At 43.2% G+C, this 24,875-nt stretch overlaps 1 long non-coding RNA gene across 2 annotated transcripts in view; it reads left to right on the top strand.

Moving 5' to 3' along the window:
- The window catches only part of LOC137635412 (uncharacterized), a 49,621-nt gene extending 33,280 nt beyond the window's left edge, over positions 1-16,341 (top strand). For both annotated transcript variants that reach the window (XR_011042671.1, XR_011042672.1), the window contains 2 exons: positions 14,752-14,852; positions 16,220-16,341. This is a non-coding gene — a long non-coding RNA (uncharacterized lncRNA). The remainder of the gene's footprint in view (positions 1-14,751; positions 14,853-16,219) is intronic.
- The last annotated feature ends 8,534 nt before the right edge of the window (positions 16,342-24,875 follow it).

The raw sequence follows: 24,875 nt of genomic DNA, 5'->3' as shown, positions 1-24,875 counted from the left end.
CGATGGATCATGAGGAAAGGGTTCCATAAGGGGGCGTTAGCGGTGGCTTGTTACTGTTGTTGTGCAGGAAAGTGTGCGTTGCAGAGTGCAAATCTATTGGTATGTGTTGCTTATCTGGGGAGTTGTAAGTCTGTCACTATGGAGTAAATTTTCCCATAGCGTGACGTAGGCGCTGGTGATTCGACAGGGACAACCATACACCATTTCAGCTGCCGAGACATCCAGGGCGTCTTTAGGAGTGGTTCTTAGTCCCAGTGAGATCCAGGGAAGCGGAGTAAACCACTTGGAGTTATTGGAGCGAGACATCAAGGCTGCTTTGATGGTGCAATGAAAACGTTCAACCATTCCATTGGCAACAGGGCTGTAGGCGATTTCCTGATGTAGGGTGATACCCTGGAGATTTGCTAATGATGTCCACAATTGAGAATTGAAAGTGGTACCCCTGTCAGAAGTAATATGCTCAGGGGTACCAAATCTCACCATCCACCCTGAGAGTAAGGAAGATGTACATAAGGCGGACGTTGCAGTTTCCATGGGAATGGCTTCAGGCCAAAGAGTGGAGCGGTCGATGACTGTAAACAGATTACTATGTCCTTGTGATGTGGGTAGTGGTAGGGGACTTACTACGTTGACATGAACGTGGGCAAAATGACTTTGATGCTGATGAAAGGTCCCCACTCCTGAATCCGTATGTTGATGTACTTTTGAAGTTTGACATGAGGTACAGCCAAGGTCCCACTTCTTAGCATCCTTATTAGTGCTGTGCCAAATGAACTTCGTCTTCAGTAGCTGTGTAGTAGATCGGCGCTAGGGATGTGAAAGGCCATAAATGATATCAAACACTTGTTGGCGCATGGGAGCAGGTATCGATGGTCGTGGTCTATTGGTACTGATGTCACAGAGGAGGGTGGCGTTGGAGTCATCGAGGGAAACGTCTTCCCAATTGAGGGATGTGCATGGTGTCCTACATGCTTGGTACTTTAGATCTATTCATTGGGCCTCTGCCAAGGCTTCATAATACCATCCCAGGTAAATGGCGGCCAATGTGTTCCTTGACAAGGCATTGGCAATGGAATTCATTTTCCCAGGTATGTGTTGAAGGGTGCAATTGTATTCAGCCACGGTGGAGAGATGTCGGTGTAGATGGGTGGACCAGGCGTTGGACTGTTGAGTGAAGGTTTTCACCAGAGGCATGTGGTCCGTGCGAATGACAAAGGGCGTACCTTCTAAGAAGTGGCGAAAGTGACGGGCAACTTAATGCGCCACCAGCAATTCGCGGTTGATGGTTGAGTAACCGGATTCCACTTTGGACAGTTTTCTGTTGAAGAAGACCAGGCGCAGTGAGCCATTGACCACCTCCTTGAGTACTGCACCAATAGTGATGTCGCTGTTTTCGGTGGAGAGAAGGAGAGAGGCATGTGGCACAGAAAAAGTGAGAGCAGCAGCAGTTAATGGGGCATTCTTTTCATTGCAGAAGGCCTGTTCTTGAAAGGGACCCCTCTTGAGGTCTTTTGGCATGCCCTTAAGCCAGGGAAGCGTAGAGGGTTGTAAGAGTGGCGGTGATGGCTGGCAGGAAACGGTGATAGTAGTAGATCATGCCCAAGAATTCTTGTATTGCTTTGATGATCGAGGGCGTGGGGAAGTTCTGAACGGCTGCTATCTCCTCAAGGAGGGGATGGACTCATTCAGGAGTGATATGGTGCTCCAAGAATGATACTGTACTTTGTTGGGGCCAAAGGTACACTTGTCGCACCAAACTATAAGGTCGTACTGTTGTAGGCGGTGGAGCACGATGCGTAGGTGACGGAGTTGTTCCTCTTTTGAGGAAGAGAGCACAATTACTGTATTCAGTTAACGTAACATACACAGAAGGGGAGGTCCCCAAAGATGCCTTCCATAGGGTGTTGAAAAGTGTCCCCAGTATTATGAAGGTCAAAACAGGAGTAACTGAAGATGTATGTACCAAAGGGGGTGGTGTTGGCGATCTACTATGCATATCAGACCCTATGACATACTGTTTTTCGCAAATATCTTTGAGACGAAGACTCGGATCAGCATGGTGCTTTGGCAAAGATTGTTTCACACACTCCGCTAATTTTTGACACTACTGTGCTTTGTCAAATGCTGCTAATTATGGCGTTTACTCTTGACTGTGAAGTCAAAAACCTGCGTGAGCCATTTACACATTCGAACAGGTGAGGCGTGACGTAGTAGTGACGTCCATTCATCCACTAACTCCGCCCCTGCCTTCCCGTACTACCACCATCCCTCCCTTTCCCTCCCTCCTACCCCACTCCTACTCTCTCTTCCCACCCTCTTTCTCCTCCATACCTCCCTTTCCTCTCCCTCAATCTCTCTCTCTCTCTCTCTCTCTCTCTCTCTCTCTCTCTCTCTCTCTCTCTCTCTCTCTCTCTCTCTCTCTCTCTCTCTCTCTCTCTCTCTCTCTCACACATGAATTATTTATAATGGCGGATAACTCGAATGTATATATGTTAAGTATGGTAGGGTGTTTTATGCACGACCCTGATTCCTATTCCAGCGCAACTTGCTGTTGCTTAATTATTGTATGAGGTTTGTTTGACAATTATTCAACCATTGAAACTTATACGAGTATGCGACCCTAATACCCATAGGTTACGTTGAACGTATGATGGGATGAAGTATGTAGCTGACGCTTGGTCATTTATAGGAAATCGTGTAAGAGATGGAAAGGAAAAGGGTGGGACTGAAATGGGAATCCGATGCAGAGTAAAAATTTAAAACGAAATTGAAGTGATAAATATATGAATAATTTATTCTATTGTTAGGAAAAGGCTGCCATATGTTAAAAAGTCATTGCAGACATAAATAGACAGTGAGTATATGATGGCTGGATTAATACTATAGATAACTGACCACATATTTTTCAATATTAAACTTACCCGATGATCATGTAGCTGTCAACTCTGTTGCCCGACAGAAATCTACGGTCGGGATACGCCAGCGATCGCTATACAGGTGGGGGTGTACACAACAGCGCCATCTGTGAGTAGGTACTCAAGTACTTCTTGTCAACAAGAACTCAATTTTTCCTCTGTCGTGCCACCGGCAAGACCTACTTGGATACGCTGTTGATTCTGGAGTTATTGTTCACGATTTGGTGATGTATTTGCTCTAGAGTTTAGCCTTCGCTATTCAGGAAGCTTTATCATTAGCTTTGCAAGCTTTTGGAATTAATTTGATTTAATTTGGTGACGAAGAGAGTATGGACTCTCTTTCACTTTTAAATGGCCGACCCTTCCCTTAGACGGAAGTGTTGGTGTCGAAGAGAGTATAGACTCTCTTTCACTTTTTATGACCGACCCTTCCCTTAGACGGAAGTGTGTTTAGGTTTTTGGTAATTTTGCTTAACAAAGTTATAGATTTAGTTTATATCTCTCCGCCATTTATAGGCCTCTTCGATTAACTTTCCATTTATTATAAACTTATAAAACTTAAATTTTATGTTTGTTTATATGCGACCTTTCCTAATAGTAGGCGGTCCTTACTTGGAACCGAAGTTAATTAACATTGAGCCCGTCATATCGTATTTCCTGTTAAGAATTTATGCTATTTTAATTTTAATGTTTTTGAAAGAATTTCTTTGATAGTCTCGTACTGTTTTCAAAGATGAACTAACGTTTAGTTTAGTCTCCGCTGTTGTTGACGTTCAGAACGTTCAACATACGCTCTATCGTTACGATAGAGAGAGAGTATTTCACGGTTTCACGTTGCAGTAAGAGTAAACCGATTCTAGCGTTTCGTTCATTCTTTCTTAGCTTAAATGGTTTTAATTCTAATAAAGGAACTTTTTATTTGGGAAACCTTTCAGTTTTTTTCCTTTAACAAATAATATGTTTTAACGATATATAATTGGGCTCATCTCTCAGGTTCTAAGTCAAGAGAGAGAGAGAGAGAGATAGAGACGGAGGGAGAGAGAGGAGAATAAACGTTTCGTTCAAGCGGGTAACGTTGTTCTCGTTTTTTTTTTTTACTCTTCTCCCTAGTCGCTATAGGGGAAGAAGGTAAAACGTTTTTAGAGTTTTATTCTTGTTCCCAGGCTTTATGCGGTGAGAGATTTTAAACGTAGTTTATTTGATCTAGTGTTTAGTCTCTTTTCCAGCCACTGAATTCTTTATCTTTCATTATGTTTTTCTGTTACATTGTAAAACTGTTTTCGCAATTACTACCTTTTAATGAAGGATAGGATTGCGTGTTTCAGGTACAAATCACTTAAAGTTTCGAGTTCAGTGAAATAAGTGCAAACAGAAAATCAAAAGTGATAAAGTGATATGCGCAAAGTGTTACAGTGTTGCGTTCGAGGGTTCGTTTGTTCGTGCCAGTTGTTCACCTTGTCCGATACCTCTTACAAGCTCCCAAGCCCAGGGGAGAAGTAATGTCGAAGGACTTATGGGTTCCACAGGTCTTGATCGGCGAACAAACGTTTCCCTCCGTGGTTTCGGGTGTATCTACACACGTTGCCGACGTGATCACCCCACCCACACAAAGACGAGAGAGCCCATTTATTCCTCGTCTGCGGAAGAGGTTTCTCGCAGAAACCATGGACCAAATCTTGCAGCTTTTAAGTGCAAGTCGGTCCCTTCCGCGCAAGTCCAACGGCCTAGGTGTAGCCACTGGGTCAGTTCGGACTCGCTGCAGTACGACAACTGCACACCTCCCAAGAGAGGCAAGGTGGTACCGCAACAGGCAGTAACTCCGTCTGTTGCCGCACCAGCTGTTTTAGACCCTCAGTCACAACGGACAGTAACTCCGTTTGTTGTTGTCTTTCATAGACCCTAGTGGTCCATGCTGCAGACTATACAGTCTCAGCTTGCTCCTTCATGCAGGAGTATCGTGCTGGAAGGTTGACAATGCACCTGTTAACCTACAACCCGCCGAGGTTGTGCGCTCAGCAGATACTGCGGCTGCCTGCTCCCACACTCCACCTGTGAGAGCTCCACCACCGATGCGCAGTCCACCCTGCCAGACGCATGTTCTTGCTGCACCTTCTGTTAACATGCGTGAGCTACCGCATCAGCAGTGGGAAGGTTCTGTAGAGCTGCCGGGTTCCAGCACTATGCGGCATTCTCCGCAGACCATGCAGCATGCGCCGCATACCTTACAGCATGCTCCGCATACCATACAGCATGCTCCACAACCCACCGCAGCCCCTCCCACACACCAGCCCTCTGCTTTTGTTGTTGCCAGCTCCCACACTCCGACTGCGGAGAAGGTTGACGATGCACCCGTGGGCCTACACCTCCCACGGTTGTGCGCCCGGCATGGCTTCCTGCTCTCACACTCTTGTTGTGAGAGCTCCTCCACCCATGCACAGTCAACCCTGCCAGATGTATGATGACTCCCACACACAGAGCACTCCGTTGCCGTGCGTGAGCTACCACAAGCTGCCGTGTTTTGACACGGTGTGTCAGCCTCCGCAACACACTGTGGTTACCGCCACTCGCCCGCAGCTAACTAGTCAGTCAGGAGTTGAGGCTTCCCCACACAACTTTGGATGTTGCCAACTCACAGACTGTCAAACAGTTACATGACGTTGCCTTCTGGTCTGCTACTTATACACCAGTGCTGTATGTCCTCACGCTCCTGTTGTGGTTGACAGTTCAGTTTTTGACAGTTCACAGACTGTCAAGCAGTTTCATAACGTTGCCTTCTGGTCTGCTGCTTTTGCACCAGTGAAACCCTCACTGAGAGAACCTAGCTTTTCTCGGGTATGGTTCCTGTAGATGAGAAAGTGCTGTTCTCCCTCCTTCTGATATTCCCTTGAGGACTCTGTCATTTGGAGAGGAGCCTTAAGCTGCTTAGCCTCCTATGGACTTTAATTTAAGCATAACATGCTTCCAGGGAGGGTAAATGGTTCCGCTTCAGTCGCTAACCCCGTCTGTTGCCACACCTGCTCCCATAGACCTTGGGCTTTGTTGCAAGACATGCAGTCCAAGCTTAGTCCTTGATAGAGGATTTTTTACGGAGAAGAACCTTCTTGCCAACGACCTTCCTACCGGTTGGTTGTACGCCCTGTTGACGCTGAGGTATCCTACTCACGTCCGCCAGTTGAGATGGTTCCTCCACCGGTGCGACCCAGTGTGGGTTGCCAGTCGCACGTTGACGTTAAGCTACTCGCGGAGGTGGTTGTGGACGTTCAGTGTGTCACTGGGAAGACGTTCAACAACCAGCAGAGGTGACTTGTTGTGACGCAGTGCGGCAACCTCAGCAACCCGATAAGGGGTTGTCTGTACTACCCAGACAGTCTAGACAGTTTCGGGTTGTCGCTGTACTTCCTCGCATCCCCATGGTTGGCAGTTCACAGACTGTGCAGCAGTACCATGATCTTGTGTCCGGCTCAGTCACGCATCCACCAGTGCGACCGGATTCAGCGAGTCAGACGTTGCCCACTCCGTTGCCGTTTCCTCATCAGTTTCGGATGAGGAACCCTCTGATGAGAACATGGCTGAACAAGAAGATCAATCCCCAGCCCTGCTATCCATCCAGAAGATGCTGAAGAAGGAATACGGCCCTGTCAGGCTGTGGATGAGTCTGGTTAGGACACTGTCATCCGTGGTTCAATTGGTGTCACTTGGAAGACTACACCTCCGTCCTCTTCGGTTTCATCTAGCTCTTCACTGGAAAAGGACAAGACGCTAGAAGCGGTCTCGATCCCGGTTTCCGGAAGATAAGTCTGGTCTAACCTGAGGAAAGGACTTTATCAACCTTTTATAGGGTCTTCCCCTGACTGTTCAGACTCCCAACCACGTTCTCTTCTCAGACGCATCGGACGTAGGCTGGGGTGCGACCTTAGGCGGTAGGGAATGCTCGGGATTATGGAACTCGAGTCAAAGGACAATGCATTTTAACTGCAAGAAGCTTCGGGCAGTACGTCTGACCTGGAAAAGCTTCAGGTCTCTCCTTCAAGACAAGTAATGGAGGTCAACACGGACAACTCCCTGCTTTGATGTTCATCTCCTAGCAAGGAGGGACCTACTCTCTGACATGGTGCGAGTTCGCTAGTGACCTCCTCTCCTGTTCAACAGGTCTAGACTTTTCACTAGTAACAATTTCTTCCAAGGCAACTTGAATGTCTTAGCAGTTTGTCTCAGTAGGAAGGGACAATAATTCCAACATATTGGACCCTCCACAGAGATGTATGCAAGAGACTTTGGGTCACCTGGGGCCAGCCAACCATAGATCTCTTCGCAACCTCGATGTCCAAGAGGCTCTCAATACTTTGCTCACCTATCCCGGACCCAGCAGTGGTTCTTTTAGATGCCTTTCTACTAGATTAGTTTCATCTAGATCTATATGCATTCCCTCCGTTCTAGATTGTCAACAAGGTACTGCAGAAGTTCGCCTCTCACGATGGGACAAAGTTAACACTAGTTGCTTCCCTCTGGCCCGCGAGAGAATAACTTACCGAGGTACTTCGATGGCTAGTAGACGTTCCCAGAACTCTTCCCCTAAGGGTGGACCTGCTACGTCTGCCACGCGTAAGAAGGTACTCCAAGGCCTCCACGCTCTTCGTCTCACTGCCTTCAGAGTATCGAGAGACTCTCGAGAACTAGAGGTTTTTTCGAAGGAGGCAACCAGAGCGATTGTTAGAGCAAGGAGAACATCCACCCTTAGAGTCTACCAATCGAAGTGGGAAATCTTCCTAAACTGGTGCAAGTCAGTATCCGTATCCTCGACCAGTACCTCTGTAACTCATATAGCTGACTTCCTCTTATATCTGAGGAAAGAGCGATCTCTTTCAGCTCCCCTTTCAAGGGTTACAGAAGCATGTTGGCATCAGTCTTCCGTCACAGAGGCTTAGATCTTTCCAACAATAAAGATTTACAGGACCTCCTTAAGTCTTTTGAGACCACGAAGGAGCGTCGTTTGGTTACACCTGGTTGGAATTTAGACGTGGTTCTAAGATTCCTTATGTTAGACAGGTTCGAACCACTTCAATCAGCCTCCCTGAAAGATCTCACCTTTAAGACACTTTTCCTGATATGCTTAACCACAGCTAAAAGAGTCAGTGACATTCATGCCTTCAGCAAGAACATCGGATTTTCATCCGAAACGGCTACATGTTCTACATCTTGGTTTTCTAGCCAAACACGAGCTGCCTTCTCGGCCCTGACCAATATCGTTCGTTATTCCAAACTTATCGTATGGTTGGAAATGAACTAGAAAGAGTATTATGTCCTGTAAGAGCTCTTAAGTTCTATTTTAAAAACCTTTACGAGGCCCGTCTGAAGCTTTATGGTGTTCAGTTAAGAATTCATCTTTGCCTATGTCAGAGAATTCTTTATCCTATTATTTTCAGACTGTTAATACGAGAAGCTCATTCCCTTCTGAATGAGGAAGACCAAGCTTGGCTGAAGGTAAGGACACACGAAGTTAGAGCTATCTCAACTTCCGTGACCTTTTAATAAAATAGATCTCTGCAAAATATTTTCGACGCAACCTTTTGGAAAAGCTAGTCAGTGTTCGCGTCTTTTATCTTAAGAATGTCCAGTCTCTTTACGAGAACTGCTACACTCTGGGACCATTCGTAGCAACGAGTGCAGTAGTGGTGGGGGCTCCACCACTACAATTCCCTAATTCCAGAACCTTTTTAATCTTTCTCTTGAAATATTTCTGGGTTGTCCGGAAGGCTAAGAAGCCTTCCGCATCCTGGTTGATTTGGCGGGTGGTCAAATTCTTTCTTGAGAAGCGCCTAGATTAGAGGTTGTGATGAGGTCCTTTAGTATGGGTTGCAACCCTTCATACTTCAGCACCTAGGAGTCGCTCAGCATCCTAAGAGGATCGCTAGGCTCAGTAAGGAAGACGTACTTAAAAAGGCAGAGTAATGGTTCAAGTCGACTTCCTTACCAGGTACTTATTTATTTTATGTTTGTTATTTTGAATAACGGCTAAAATAAGATTCGGGATACTTAGCTTCTTTATTAACATGTATGCTGGTCTCCACCCACCACCCTGGGTGTGAATCAGCTACATGATCATCGGGTAAGTTTAATATTGAAAAATGTTATTTTCATTAGTAAAATAAATTTTTGAATATACTTACCCGATGATCATGAAATTAAGGACCCGCCCTTCCTCCCCATAGAGAACCAGTGGACCGAGGAGAAAATTGAGTTCTTGTTGACAAGAAGTACTTGAGTACCTACTCACAGATGGCGCTGTTGTGTACACCCCCACCTGTATAGCGATCGCTGGCGTATCCCGACCGTAGATTTCTGTCGGGCAACAGAGTTGACAGCTACATGATCATCGATTCAAAAATTTATTTTACTAATGAAAATAACATTTTACTTTTAATATTCACTCTCGAGGTTGATGCAGACGGAATCAACACCTTCTCGTATGTTGTCAGAGGACCAATACTTGTCCTCGAAGGCTCTGGCTCGTCGCACCGCTCCTGCCCACACCTCCTTTGTTGCGCACAGCTTGGCTTCTTGCAGCCTCACTTGTAGATCTGCCCGGGTAAATCTCTGCAATGTGGAGCGCACATACCGCTTCATGGCGCCCCACACCTGTTCAATGGCGTTAAGCTCGGGATGTGCAGGTGGTAGTCGGACGACTTCATGTCCCCATTCATGGATGACATTGTCAACTGTGTACCTTGGTTCTGGTCGGTTCTTCCTGCAGAGTTGAAGAAGCTCCAGGCGTGTGGCGTGGTGCGGGAAGGGGATTATGCGGCTCGCCAGCCAATTCACCAACTCTGCTTTCTTGGTGGCGGTGGTGGGGCAGTGACTTTCCTCCGTCAACTGGCTGTGGTAGGGCGCGTTGTCCAACACCAAAACCGATGGTTCATCTAAGGACGGTAGAAGTTGCAACGTGAGCCAGCGGAGGAATAGAGTGCTGTTTCATTTCCCCGTGGTATTTACCAGTTTTGTTTTTTTGCAGGGAAGCACAGAAATGAATAATTTACAAAACCGTGTTCTGTGCCACCTGCTACTACCACAAATCACTCCCCTTCTCCAGGTGGCACCTGATGGCTGTAGGTGGCACTAGTAGCAGGGTGGGATGTGTCTACCCACTCCCTGTTGTGCTGCATTCGAGTGGTGAACCATGTCTCATCCACGTATACTACTTGTCTTCCCTCCTTTCGATGTCGCTGGAGTGGTCGGAGAGCCCCAACACGGCGACACACAACATCTAGCGACTCCTTCCTTAGGTACATTTTCCTCTGTGAAATCCCGTAGCGGAATCCCATGTTGTGCAGCACTCGCCACATCGTCATTTCTGAGGTTTCCCCTGGAATAATACTTGCCGTCTTCAAACTTTCAGTCAGGGTGCCAATAGTAAAGGTTTCCTTTGCTGCAAACTTGGCATGGACATGGCGGCGAATGGCACCAACAGTGAAACTGTCCAAAACAGGTGGTGTGGCAGGGGGCGGCGGTGAGTGTGGCGGTGTCACAAGGGGAGTGGCTGTCCCGCATGGTGAATCTGGCCGAGAACGTGTGCTTCGCTGAACCAGCAACTGCACTGCATTTGTGGTCATTCCCATGACCTCTACAACACGACATAGGGCCTGTTGGGGAAAGGAAATCGGATATGATAACATGTTCGAAACTATTATGTTGAGATTTGTTTTTTTTTACCAGGCAACAATCAAAATAATGTTCCCTTTTATTATCATAGATAGCTGTGAAAGATATTGACTGGTTCATCTGTAACTATGGAATACAACTTTGATTCATTACTTAGCTATTCAAACTTATCCTCAGTTTCCTTTCAGTATGCTTTTGCTTGAAGATATGGAAGAGTCGTAGTGCGATGACTCCTTTGCACCCACACGGACATCGCTGCATGTTGGCCATGGTTGAGAGCGATGAAATATTTCCTCCACAGGACTTTGCCATCAGCCGTATATCAGCCACACGCCAGTTACTTACCATGTTACCTTCTGCACTTACCAAATACGGTATAACCGTCAAAGAAGCAAGAACATCGATTACGATTGTTTGCATAAACGATCAAACCTTACTCGGCATATAATTTTTATTAATCTGTCATTAATTTATCATACTTGTCTGGCTTCATATACCGTGTAGCCTCAAAAAAAAAGAGAGAGAGAGAGAGAGAGAGAGAGAGAGAGAGAGAGAGAGAGAGAGAGAGAGAGAGAGAGAGAGAGGGGGGGGGGGGGGTAAGGGACGTATGGAGGAGAAAGAGGTAGGGGGATAAGGAGGGGGATAAGAGGGGAGGAAAGGGAGTAGGGGAAGCCAGGAGTGGAGGTAGTGGGTGGATAGACTCGTCACAAATACGTCACGCCTCACCTGTTCAAATGTGTAGTAGCTCACGCAGGTTTTTGACTTCACAGTCAAGAGTAAATGCCATAATTAGCCGCATTTTACAGTGTACAATGGTGTTAAAAATTAGCGGAGTGTGTGAAACAATCTGTGCTAAAGCACCATGCTGATCCGAGTCTTCCGTTTCAAAGATATTTGTGAAAAACAGTATGTCATAGGGTCTGATATGCATAGGAGGAGATGGCACCTGATAATACCCCTTTAGGAGGTCGAGCATGAAGAAAACCTTTGCTTTGTGCAAGTAAGATGTCACGTTAGCGATGTTTGGGAGCAGGTAGTGATCCGGTTCTGTCTGCATGCTCAAATGCCTGTAATGCTCCATATGGACAAGGGAGCCATCTATCTTCAGGACGATGTGTAAGGGTGACGATCATGGGCTTGAGGCTTTTTGGCAAAGGCCCATTTCTTCCATTTCAGCGAACATTTGTTTAGCAGCTGCCAAATGATCTGGTGTAAGATGCCTGAATCTGGCTAACACTGGGAGCCCTGTTGTCTTGATATGGTGATAAATACTGTGTTTGCCAGGAACTGTGGGAGTTTGGTGAAGTTCTGGATGGAAGACTTCCGGGTACGAGTGAGGGGGTGAGCGTAGTCATCCGTGGAGAGCGAGGTTGGAAGGGGGGGGTTTAAGAGGTGTTGACGAGTAAGAGTCTGCGTTGAATAACCGTTAACGAGGAAGAGTCTGTATTGGCTAACCGTTGGTGAGCGACATTAACCAGGAGGTGGAAATGTGAGAAGAAATCTGCACCCAGGATTGTCAATGTACCGTCAGCAACGAGAACTTCCAATGATATTTGGTGCTTCTAAACGATAATGTGAGGGTCTTGTATCTGTAGGTGGGCATCGCAGATCCATTGACAGCTACCAGGCGGGTGCCTGTACCTGCATCATGTAAAAAGAAAAGATTAGTGACAGGGGAGGCCACTGCCACAAGCAATGACCTACTTATACATTTTTTGGCTTCTGACAACCGTTTGCAATTTCTTCGCAGCAGCCATGTATCTGAATGATAGTGGCTGCTATCGATGGGCGTCAGTAAGTAGCAGTAGAGGTTGTTGGTTGGGGCGTGAGTGAGTAGTGGCATATATGAGTGGTGGGCAGCTTTTGTCGTCTATCTGACACGTCACTGTGTGGGCATCTATGTCCTACTGCATTCACTTCGGCTTTGGTCGATGTTGAATAGTTGTCCTCTTCGTCAGGAGTAGAGCTATTGGTGGAGGTCTTGAAGGTGGTGAAGTAGCTGTTCATTAGGATGTCGACTTTGGTCATCAGGTCCTTCATGGGCAAAATATTGTCATCGGATATGGTAGTGAGTAACCATTCGGGTAGGCGTCATACCCTAAGGGCACAAAGTAAGTTCACCTCTTGGGGAGAGCCGTCAGCGGCGAGTTGTAGGCGAGCATTACTGGTCATTTCCGTGGAAGCGAGCGAAGCCTTGATCCCCCAACGGTTGTTGAGAGGGCTAAAAATGTTTGGCTGTACGGGCGATTGGCGATGGCGAGTACTGCTCCAGGGGGTATGTTTTGAAGGTGCCGTACGCTATTGGCGTGTCTTTGTCGCAAAGCCAATCTGAGATTTCCAAAAAAGTGTCCTATGGGATCGCCGCAAGAACATAGTTTGCTTTTGTGTTTGGGTCAGTCAGGCGAAACTGAACTTGGGCATGCTGGAACCAGGGGAACGCTTTTTTCTGATGAAGGGCGGCAGTTTCTTTGAGGCGGCGTGTGTCGAAGAGTCAGGTTCTGTAGGCGGCATTGTAACAAGTAGGATACAGGAGTGAGGGGGAAGGCAGGAGGAAGCTGGTAACTCAGATGGTCAGTAATTGTGCATCTTTAGGGTTAGACGAAATCCACAAACTCTTTAGTCTTTCAGACAAGACAAGTTCCACGTACTCTTTAGACTTTGGGGTAGACAAAATATACTTATTCTTATACTTTTGGGTTAGACACGATCTACATAATCTTTAGACTTTGTAGTTGGACAAGATATAAATAATCTTTAGACTTTGAGGTTAGACAAGATATACATATGCTTTAGACTTTGGGGTTAGACAAAATATGCTTACCCTTTAGACTTTGGAGTTAGACAAGATTTACATAATATTTAGACATTGGGGTTAGACAAAATATCTCTCTCTCTCTCTCTCTCTCTCTCTCTCTCTCTCTCTCTCTCTCTCTCTCTCTCTCTCTCTCTCTCTCAATGTGACATGAAATTGAGACACTTGTGAAATAAAAATTCATGTTTTGTCTTTCACTGTCTTGTGTTAGAGTTTTCTTGCTTGAGGGTACACTCGGGCACACTATCCAATAGGAAGAGCTTTCTCGGTACCTTTAGCCAAATGACGAAGCTTCTAGCCAATAGAAGGCGGCTATAGAATAGTCACGCAAGGTGGAGGCTTCTGATTGGCCATAGCACCAGTTGAGTCTTCTAGAGACACTATAGTTCTGCACCTATGTGAGAGAGACTCGCTATAGTTGTGCACCTATGTGAGAGAGACTCGCTATAGTTCTGCACCTATGTGAGAGAGACTCGCTATAGTTCTGCACCTATGTTAGAGAGACTCACTACAGTTCTGCACGTGTGAGAGAGACTCACTATAGTTGTGCACCTATGTGAGAGAGACTCACTATAGTTGTGCACCTATGTGAGAGAGACTCACTATAGTTGTGCACCTATGTGAGAGAGACTCGCTACAGTTCTGCACCTATGTGAGAGAGACTCGCTATAGTTCTGCACCTATGTGAGAGAGACTCGCTATAGTTCTGCACCTATGTGAGAGAGACTCGCTATAGTTCTGCACCTATGCGAGAGAGACTCACTATAGATATGCACCTATCTGAGAGAGAGGTTGTGTCAAGAACAGGTGCTCACGAAGTGAAGAGAAGGTTCAAGGTGAGACGGTGGACAAAGCGACAATTATCAAGGTATATTTCATACTTGTGTAATATAATTGACCTTTTAAAAGGTAGGAATTGGAATAACCAATTGATTTTCTAAATTAATTCTGAATCATCTTAAGGTAATTGCTTCATGGTAGTTAATGTAGAAACTTGATTTGAAATTCCTGTGTAATTTGTTGAAAAACTTTATTAGTTTTGCTAAAGGTATGACTTAGAAATGGGACCAAATTTAGATGGATGCTTTTTTAATTGTTTAGTGAAAGTGATGTCCTAAAATAGGTTAATAAAATAACAAAAGGATATTTGTCAAGTTAAACATTGGTGATGTATTAAGGCAGGATCCTATTTCTAGTTCCCATTAGAAATTCCAGTTCACCAAGTAGGCCTATACAAAAATTAGCAGAGATCAGTTTGCACTATGGAACTAAATATTAAATATTAATAAATATTTTATATCAAGATATTTTAATTGTTCTTCTGTTGTTTTTAAATAAGAAAATCATTTTATTTTCCTTTTTTTATAGGTAATGGACTGAAATGAAAGACGGCTTCTGCTGTTCTTCAACTGAAGACCAAAGTCTGTGTGAAACTTGAGGCTGACTTCATCATATAAACCTATAGAATGGTGAGTATTGAGTTTCATTTAAGAGAGAGAGAGAGAGAGAGAGAGAGAGAGAGAGAGAGAGAGAGAGAGAGAGAGAGAGAGAGAGAGAGAGAGAGAGAGAGAGAGAGTGAGTGTGTCAGTCATGTGACACTAAATGCAAATACTAGACAAAATGCTGAATACTCAAAACAGAATAAGACAATCTCTCTCTCTCTCTCTCTCTACCCAAGACCAAACGGAGTCTCTCCCCAGAAGGACTAAAAAGTCTTTGGCACATCAAAAATCCTTATAAATATCTTTCTTTCTATATGTTGTCTCTTGCCGTACTAAGTTTCTTTTGCCTTACTCAGTTTCTCTTGCCTTAATTTTCCCAGTTTCTCTTACCTTGATATTCCCAGTTTCTCTTACCTTGATATTCCCAGTTTCTCTTACCTTGATATTTCCAGTTTCTCTTGCCTTAATTTTCCCAGTTTCTCTTGTCTCAATACTCCCAATTTCTCTTGCCTTAATTTTCCCAGTTTCTCTTACCTTGATATTCCTCTTTTTGTCTTCTCGAGTCATAAAAATACATTAGTTTTTGGGACAGTTTTAATTAACATATGTTTTTTGGAGCCTCATTAGCCTTTTCTTTTTTTTATTGATTTCAATTTGTCCATTTTATATAAATAGTGTTTTATTGACTTGGCCTAATTGTTCCTCTCTTTCTTTTTTAAATACACATTTTGTCTCTGGTAACTAAAAGTTTTATCAGAGTTATGTCTTAATAGGAGATAATTACATATGCATTCTACGATACACTATAATATAGCATTTTGCAGTAGGACTAATATTAAATATAGGTGATGTTATATCATTTGTAATAGTCCTTGTGTCGTTAACATGGACAAAATGGGTTATTTAAAACCAAGATAGGAACAAATATATGTTATATTGACAAATACCAAAATTCCATTGATAGAAATGTTCAGTATTTATGTAATATAGTGAAATTTTTCATAGTCTCTTTAATGCTATTTGTTTTGTATTGTAGTCTCTTAAATAGCATTTAAGAGACTACAAAACCAAAATAAATTAGACTACAAAACAAAACAAATGCTCTTAAATGCTATTTTTGTAGTCTGATTGATTTTGGTTTTGTAGTCTCTTAAATGCTATTTTAGAGACTACAAAACAAAACAAATATACATTTGAACCCTTTTCAGAGACTAAAAAGCAAAACAAAAATGCTCTTAAATACTATTATAAAACAAATAGCATTTAAGAGCATTTGTTTTGTTTTGTAGTCTCTTAAAATGGTTCAAATGTATATTATAAAACAAATAGCATTTAATTCACTATGCAAATATTCTCAAATTTGTTAACTAATTGTGATATTTCATATTTTGCAGGTATAGGCCTAAGCAGAGAACTCAGCGTTGGAGCATAACTCATACCAGAAGATTGCAAAGAGTCGGAGACAAGAGGAGGATCGTCGACACCGAAGAAATCAATCAAAAGACGCTGGTAAATCCAGGGCAAAATTACGTAACATCTGGATCCATAATTGTCAAAATTCAAAGAAAATATATTGATTTTTAATTTTTTTTTTTTTTTTTTTTGCTGTGACAAAACAGTATCTCAGTTTTAGGATATTTTTGAATTGTAAAATATTTTTGGAATAATAAAAAGTAATGATATTTATTGTGTAATTTTATTTGGACCCAAAGAAATGATACAATTGTATTCTTTTTGTACAAGAACCAAAGATGTTTAACAAATTGTAATAACATATATGGGTGGTATGACTGGCCAGAATTTTGAAATGTTGGCTAAAAGTTGCCAGGTAGGATATTCATTCTGAATTACTAGACATAGTCTCCAAAATCATTACTTTCCTCTATATAGGAGGGACGGTCAGGGATCAGACCTTACTGCTTCAGTAGATTGCCAATTCCTCTATATCCGTCCCAGGATACAACACTTAAGAGTCGGCTTCATCACTTTCTGTAAAGAATATCACAGTTTACCATTAATATAGAAAATGGGCATCATGGAAAACGAGATTCAAGATCACAGAATCACAGTTACTATACCCTCCTCATATCACTAAGGTCTGAACAAATAAATTCATAATATACTAATTCCTATAGAGATATTGTTGCTTACCATGTAACTATAAAGGGAGTACTGGGAAAATTATATACAAGGAATATATAACAGCTAGACATGTGATCGTTAAATTGGCAAGATCAATATGTAAGATTAAGCATTGTAAATTATATTTATATTGAAAATGAGAACTGAATAGATATACGAAAGAATAAAAATTAGTTCTAGAATACTTAAGCTCGTGGATATAATGAGTATTACAAATACATTGAAGAGATGAAAATATTAACACTGGATAACACATATAAATATCTAAACACCTTTGTTAATGAGTAATAATATTGCCAGTGTAGCAAGGTGCTTTTAACTGTGAAAAATATTTGCACAATAATGTCATAAGAAAATAATTTGCATATATACTTTGTCTTTATATAACAATGGATGAAATAATAATGAATGAGGAAACTTGTGTTACAAAAAATGGAGTTAAATTTGAATAAGATACAAGCGAAGTACTGAAAATCAATTTGGTTTTTGCAACTTTTTTATGTCAAAAATATTCTGATTGAATAATAAGGGAAATTAAAAGCAAATATTATTGATTTTGTAATATATAAAGACGGAAGTATGTGAATGAAATAGGCCTAGGGGGTCTATCATTAAGGTCTGGGCTAATTACAATGATAGTTTATTCCAATGGACGAAAAAACCAGGAAATGTTTAAAAAGAAACAGTGAAAGTTTAAAGAAACTGATAAAAGCTTGAAAAAGCACAATGCTATAAGCCCAGGGGCTCCAACAGGGAAAATAGCATATCACTAACAAACTAGGACATTCCAATGTCTTAAGCGGAGTTTACGCGGGCGAACAGTTCGTAACAGACAAGCGCTTGCAGTGATGTTCGAATGTGTAAACGGGGTATTTGGTTACCGAACATTTTAATACTCCAACTCCTCAAAACGTTCGACCGTGTAAAACCCCGCCTCGACGCGGAACGGATTCCGCAAATTCTCACCTGGTTCGAGCGAAGTCAAGAGGATACACAAAGCAGAGGGAGGTTGCACCGGCAGCACCGCCAGAAGCGAGGTTACCTAAGAAGAAACGCCAGAACTGGGTCTTCTTGTCAACGCCGCCAAGAAAATCTGCGGAGAACGAGTGAGTTTAAAGAAAGGGGTTTATAATAAAATCAATGGTATAATTATCAAAATGCTTAATATTTAGTAACTAACATATGTGAATAAAGTTATCAAGCATAGAATGCTGTACAGAGAAGCGTAAACTTGTCGAAAATTGTCAACTTTTCTTTACCAAAAAAAAACAAGTCACTTCCCACTTGATTAAAAAAAAAAACCTACAAACTGTTGTTTTTCCGACAACCACGTCCATACACGACCGATTGTCTCCCCAAACCACCTGGCAAGAAGCTATAGAAGCATTTGCCTGACCTAATGCGATGGAAATCTCTCTCGCACAGCTCTCGATTCTGACAGATATGGGGGTCACCTGGCAGGTCAGTTAAGCATGCGTTGATGGATAAAGAACTTCCAAAAGAATCTTATTATCCTCGATTTAGGCAAGATTCGGACCAGACCAAAGATATAACATATCGAGGATGGAAAAATGACAGCTCAAATTACTAAAGGATTTTATTAGCAACAAATCGACCATAGTAACTAGTTCTAGCAGAGGTTGGACATTAAAGTGCAAGAAATGAAACGGTATTTGAGGAAAGACTAAAAAATAAATAGGGGGCAATGGGTTACTACCAAGGCTGGCGTACGGTACGGTACGGAGTACGGTACAGTATAGTTGATATTTAGCCTATAAGTACGGTACGGTAATTTTACCAAGGTACGGTACGGTTCAGGTACGAAAAAAATGGGCAAATTCCGTACCGTACCTTACCTTAGGCTTGGATATCTATCACTACGCAATTACTGTTAATGCATATTTGGACACCAGCAATTGACTGGACTAAAAAAAAATTCACTTGTAGAATACTAAGGTATTTTATATTTTAGTTTGTAATATACTATGCATGTGTTAATTCCTTAATTAACATGCGATGTCTGTGTCTAATTCTTGAAGTAACATCAACACAGGTTTGAAGCATCACAATTTTAATCCTATATTGTGCTTAGGAAGAGTCTTCCCCCAGAAAAGCCCTATGAAAGATGATATAATAGATGCCATTATGTTTCTAAGATGCAATACATAATCAATTTGAACTCTTATGTTTAGTTAAAAGAAGTTGCTATTGGAAGGTATTTTCCTATAGCTTTATTTTATCAATGTCGAGAAAAAAAGATTTATTTTATTTTATTACATCGTAACTTTTGAATGTTGAGAAAAAAAATTAGTTTATTTTATTACATGGTAACATCAGGCAATGCTTTTAAGTTCTATTAATGGTTAGATTATCTTATATTTTTTTTCATGATAAAATCCTTAAAATAGGAAGTGATGGTTTCAACAATATTATTATTATTATCCAAAGAGTCATAATACTGGGAAATATTTTGAATAATATTTCACACACTATATCTCATGTACTAAATATACGGTATGGTTTCATGGCAAAACATGTTTCATGAATCCAAAAGTGAATACTCTTGGTCTTCTATTAAAAACAAAGGAACAGTATTAAATATTACTACAAATATCCTTAGCAGCAGCAGCCATATTAGTACAGTAAAGGTACGGAATTACGGTACGGTATTTTTTCCGTACTGTACGGTACGGAAAAATTATTGATAGCACGGTACGAAATTACGGTACGGTATTTTAGCCAGGTACGGAGTACGGAAAAACATTCCGTACCGTACCGTACTACCAGCCTTGGTTACTACAGACCCTTAATTATGCATACAGTACACCTCACGAGGTAAATTTACGCCACTATACCCCACCCCCCCAGGAGATAGAACTTTAAATAGATGAAAGAGTTATAGAGTAATAATTTGGGGCCTTGAATCTCAACAGTAAAAGAGAAGAAATGCATATAGTTCAAAGCTAGAGGAACACTATAAGCACCATGGTTAGGGCCTTTCAAGTCCCCCTCCTTGTTCCTTTTCTACTCTTCCGACAATCTCATTCATACTCGTCCCTGTCTCCACAACGCACCTGGCAAGAAACTACATAAGCAATCGCCTGACCTTAATGCGAGGGAGTTTATCTCACACAGCTCTCGATTCTGACAGATCTTTGGGTCACCTGGCAGGTCAATTAAGCATGCGTGAATAGATTAAAGATCTACAAATGCGAGAATTTTGTTGCAATCTTTTATTAATTAAGTTTCGGAGTAGACCAAAGACATAACAGATCAGAGATGGAAAAATGAATGTTCAACATACTAAGGGACATTAAAAATTTGGTTACCTGGCAGGTCAGTAAAGCATGCATGGGTAGATTGTGAATTTCAATGTCTAAAATGTTTTAAGAACAGAAATATTACACCGAGGGAGATAAAAAATATGATACTAAATTAGCGACTGCTGTACAAAACATCACTGTGACTAATTCCTTAAATTCAGTATTCAAAACCTCTGGACATTCAGAATGAATATTAGTTTCAGGACTTTGAGAATGGCTAGGATAATATGCGAATACCTAGACGAACATCATAGCTAATGGCAATAGGACAAAGTTCGGTAACAAGCGACACTAATTGCTAGTGGGTTCCAATATTAAACCGACAAAGGTCTTTCCCCTAACATGTTCTGAAAAAATACAGTACTTAAAACCTGATACCATTTTAAAAAAACCAAGATATTTCAATAAGGTTTCTTGTGAATTACTTTTAGTACTTCCCAGGAATTTCTTTACTGTGACTTGAGAATGTTGAAGAAGAGCAATGTACGTTACGAACCAATAAAAAAACCTAAGGTAAAATCATTATCGCATTCTTTTTAATATTGATTTAATGATTAATACTGGTTCTAAATTATTTTGGTAATATTTTCCAACAGTACCTCTATACTGACAAGTCATGACAATTTAAAACAAGTTGAAAGAATGATAAAACTAGCAACATTTTAATTTAAAGTTGAAAGAATGGCAAAACTAGCGACATTTTAACTAAATTCACAAAATGTTTCCACCAATTTACTTGAGCCTGTTCAAGGTTATCAACATTAGTAGTACGTTTAAACTCGGCATTTGGTGAAATTGAATTATAGTCATTGGGTTAACTAGATAATATTGAGAAGCCACATTGGGTAGACAACTCAGGAGGAGATTTCATATAGGGATAAACACAAAACTGTCACTGAATCTGTAGTAAAAGAATGCATATAATTTTTTATATCTTGCACATAATACCAATAGGAACTTTTTTGCAAAGAAATAGTCTAGAAGATAAGGAATTACTTTCAGAGCATTTTTTCATTTTATGGCCACTAAACCCCAAATGTTATGAAAGGAATAAAGATTATGCAACTGGAATGATTTGAAAATTAAAATGCATAACTATATGAAATTAGGGCATTGGTGTTACTCCTGAAAGTACTGTCTAAAGGAACATTTGCGAGACTGGACAGGAAGGTGGAAGGAATGCCTATAGTGTAATATTGCTAAAGGAAGAAGAGGCAAAAAGTCCCTTGCCCCTTTCGACTCCGACAATCACATTCGTCCCACTGTCTCCACAACGCACCTGGCAAGAAACTATAGAAGCAAATTGCCTGACCTTAATGCAATGGAAATCTCTCTCGCACAGCTCTCGATTCTGACAGATCTGGGAGTCACCTGGCAGGTCAGTTAAGCATGCGTGGGCAGATTACAGACTAAAAGATTCAAGTCATTTCATTAAAACTTATAACCAAAAAATAGTACACTGAGGGACATTAAAAACTACTAAAACTTAATAACGGCAACCAATTTTACCTTTCTTAAATTCGGCATTGAAAAACCTATGCCATACCTCAAGGCAAGAGGAACCAGGTAAAACAACGCCAGCTGGACATTGCTAAATGGTGCCAAGTTTCTCGCATTATACAGTCAATTGACAATACTTCTCTATAACAAAAATACTTTATGCTTCCATAAATTACATGTTATCAAAATATGACAAATTCGGAGATAATTTGTATTTTTCCTAACCATACAAACCTTAGCTATTTACATTGGGTTTACCTTTCGGCGTAGCTGAAATGACGAGCCAATAGTTTTTAACGAGGGTTAACTACCCCCGCGCTAGTTAGCGGGGGTAGGGGAAGGGGTAGCTTGCTACCCCTCCCCCCCCACACACCGGTGATTTGCTTCACTTCACTTAGAGGTAGGACTTGTCTTGGGGGACAGGGCTGGCGGGCAAATATTTGTAAATAGCTAAGGTTTGTATGGTTAGGAAAAATACAAATTATCTCCGAATTTGTCATTTGTTCCGTAACCGAAATACAAACCACGCTATTTACTTTGGGTGACTTACCCCTTAAGAAGGGTGGAAAGTCCCCAGCCTTACTGACTTTGGCTTTGCCCAAGGGCTCCGCCTCCCAGTGAGTAGCACTTGAGAAAAGGAGCCCCTGCACCTCAAAAGTTCCTTGCTTCGCTAGGAACGAGTGGCCTACATAAGTTGTGTGTGGAGGAAAGCGTAACTCGTCCTATGAAGTTGACCTTGAGACCTTTAGATAGGAATCTAGGATAGGACGTTCCCAATACCACCTCGTCAGGGTATGGGGGACGCGACAGTATTAAACTTAATACTAGGAGCACAAGGAAGCATGGGTTACCTGCAGAGGTTGAGGTCAGCTATGCGGAGACCAGGATGCTGCTTCCCCAAGAGAGGGGAGGATGAAGAAAGAAGTAAGGGCCAGACATACTCTTTCATTCACGCAGACTAAAACCGGGTAACAACGCCCTCAACCTACTGCGACTTGTCCATAAAGGAGCCTGAGGTTAGACCAGCTGTTGTGCAGCCACCACAGGGCCGATAGAAAACGCATCGAGGCTCCTGTGGGTCACGTCCTGCAGGTAGTGGGCTGTGAAGGTCGTCTGACGCTTCCAGACCCCAGCTTGAAGTACCTGCATCACAGAGAAGTTTCTCTTGAAGGCAAGGGACGTAGCAACGCCCCTGACGTCATGTGCCCTAGGGCAACGTGACGGAGGAAGGTCTGGATTCAAGGCGTGATAGATAACCCTTCGTATCCAAGCCGAGATGGTATTCTTGGTGACCCTCCTCTTCGTCCTGCCTGTGCTCACAAACAATGCCCGCACTTGGGGACGAACTGCAGCTGTTCTCTTCAAGTAATACCTAAGACTCCTCCCTGGACATAGTAGCAGCTGGTCTGGGTCGCTTGTTACAGAACGGAGACTCGCGATCCTGAAAGAGTCGAACCGTGGATCCGGCACTCCAGGATTCTGAGTCTTGGCAACAAACTCAGGGACGAACCTGAACGTTACCTCCTCCCATCCCCTTGAATGGGCGATGTCGTACGAGAGACCATGAAGTTCACTAACTCGCTTGGCCGAAGCCAAAGCGAGCAGGAAAGCCGTCTTCCAAGACAGGTGGCGATCAGAGGCCTGGCGTAATGGTTCGAAGGGAGGTCTCTTAAGAGCCCTGAGAACCCGAACCACGTTCCAAGGAGGAGGTCTCACTTCCGACTGGGAGCAGGTAAGCTCATAGCTACGTATGAGTAGAGAGAGTTCCAGCGAGGAAGAAATGTCCACACCTTTCAGCCTGAAAGCCATGCTTAAGGCTGAGCGATAGCCTTTCACTGCCGAGACAGACAGGCGCATTTCCTCCCGCAGATACACGAGGAACTCCGCTATTGCTGAAATAGTGGCATCGAGTGGAGAGATACCCCTCCCACGACACCAACCACAAAAGACTCCCCACTTTGCCTGGTAGACTCCCTCAGAGGACTTTCGCAGGCGCTGAGACATTTTCTCCGCAACCTGTTGCGAAAAGCCTCTGTCCGTGAGGAGATGCTGGACAGTCTCCAGGCGTGAAGCCGAAGCGAGGCCACGGCCTTGTGAGGGATGTTGGAGTGTGGTTGTCTGAGTAGCTCGCGTCGTGGGGGAAGTTCTCTCGGGAGCTCCGTCAGGAGCTGCAGAAGGTCCGGGAACCATTCCGCATGATGCCATAGCGGAGCTATCAGTCATCGACAAGTTGACCGATAGTCTGGTCCTGTTGAGCACCCTTCTCATCAGACAGAACGGTGGGAAGGCGTACACGTCGATGTTGTCCCACCGTTGCTGGAGAGCATCTTGCCAGAGAGCCTTGGGGTCCGGGACTGGGGAGCAGTACAGAGGCAGCTTGTAATTCAACGCTGTCGCAAACAGATCCACGGTCGGGGAACCCACACAAAGTCAAGACTTTGTTGGCTATCTGAGGATCCAAAGACCACTCGCTACTCACTATCTGCGAAGCCCTGCTCAGACTGTCGGCGAGCACATTCCTCTTGCCAGGAATGAAGCGAGCTGATAGTGTTATCGAGTGGACTTCGGTCCACCTCAGAATCTCTACTGCAAGATGGGATAGCTGCTGCGAAAAAGTACCTCCCTGCTTGTTGATGTAAGCCACTACCGTGGTGTTGTCGCTCATCACCACCACGGAGTGACCCGCCAGGGTCCGTTGGAACTGTTGAAGAGCCAGAAAGACGGCCTTCATCTCTAGCAGGTTGATGTGCAGGTACTTTTCTGATTCTGACCAAAGGCCTGAGATCCTCTGGTTCAGAACGCGCGCCCCCCACCCTTCTTTTGACGAGTCCGAAAAGTGTCAATTCCGGGGGGAGGACGAGAAGATCCACTCCCTTTTGCAGGTTCTCGTCGACCAGCCACCACCGCAGGTCCGCCCGTTCCAAAGATCCTATCGGGACTTGAACGTCCGGGGAATCGGATCCTTGATTCCACCGGGACTTGAGCCACCACTGCAGGGATCTCATCCTGAGGCGGCCGTTTGGAACCAGACGAGCCAGGGAGGACAGGTGACCTAAGAGACGCAACCACGATTAGGCGGGAAGCT

This window comes from Palaemon carinicauda, unplaced genomic scaffold, assembly GCF_036898095.1.
Source record: "Palaemon carinicauda isolate YSFRI2023 unplaced genomic scaffold, ASM3689809v2 scaffold121, whole genome shotgun sequence".
Taxonomy (NCBI): Eukaryota; Metazoa; Arthropoda; class Malacostraca; order Decapoda; family Palaemonidae; genus Palaemon; species Palaemon carinicauda.
This window is presented reverse-complemented; position numbering and strand designations above follow the sequence as displayed.